Source organism: Panthera leo, chromosome B3 (assembly GCF_018350215.1).
Source record: "Panthera leo isolate Ple1 chromosome B3, P.leo_Ple1_pat1.1, whole genome shotgun sequence".
In the NCBI taxonomy this organism is placed as follows: Eukaryota; Metazoa; Chordata; class Mammalia; order Carnivora; family Felidae; genus Panthera; species Panthera leo.
The window spans coordinates 40,286,278-40,287,331 of NC_056684.1; positions in this window are offsets into that span (position 1 = coordinate 40,286,278).

Consider the following 1,054-nt stretch of genomic DNA (forward strand, 5'->3'; position numbering starts at 1 on the left):
TGCTTCCACGGGACCTAGACGGCCGCCAGGAGGGCACCGCTGAAGGGTAGCTGCTGCGAGCTAGGGGAGGGAGGTGAGGTGGGCCCAGGCCTTACGGCTCATGTAGCCCTTCCCACCTTCCCTCCTTGTGCACCTTAAGTCCTGGAGGAAAGAGACTCACAGAGGACCCCTCAACTGGGGCAGATCTGCCAGCCCACCTTGTGTTTGATTCATTCACTCCTTCATCCAGAGTTCTGAGGCTATGGATGGAGATTCCCTGCACCCAGAGTAAGCACCCAAATGGGACCTTTGTTTTCTCTGGGTGCTGTGCTTTAGTTGGCCTGACCTTTCCTGGCCTGTGGCCTTTTCAGGCCCTCTAGCAGAGAAGGACTGTGGTTTGGAAGGGTGGGCTCCCCCCGGAAGTGTCTCGGTATATATTTTGTGAGGCTGTGCTGGAGGGAAGAAGGATGGCCCTAGAAAGGGCCACTCTCCCACACCCTTGTAGGCTCCCTGTGGTGGCTCTGGTTCCTGAGGGGGAGGTTTTGCTAGAAGCCAGAGTACATGGGCATGAAGAGAAATCATGTGGAGCCATGACCCTGGACCTCACTGAACCTGCAGCTGGCCCCAGTTGTTCCCTGTTGTGATTTGGAGCCTCAGTTTCTTCATCTGTAAAGTAGTGGTTTGGAATCCTTTCCAGCTGCTTCTGGTGGGTTGGAGCACTGACCCCATAGCTTTGCTGTTTGTCTTTTCCATCTGTGTGCCCCCACCCCATACCCTTCACAGCTTGGCTTGGAGCTGTGCCTACACAGGGAGGGCAGGACAGGCCCTAGAGTGTCCCCACTCTGTGGTTTCATTCCAGTCTTGCTCTGGGCGAAACTGGAGCAGCTGTGGCTGTCCCTGGTCACTTCCTCACCTATGTCTTGGGTGACCTTGGTATCCCTCTCTCTGTTTCACCTTTTCTGAATCCCAGTCCTGCACTGGGTGTTTTGGGTCTAAGATGTTCTGATAAATGTGTCAGCTGTTAAAGGCTATGGGGTGACGCATGCATCCCCAGCTGGTATCTGCATGTAAAGAG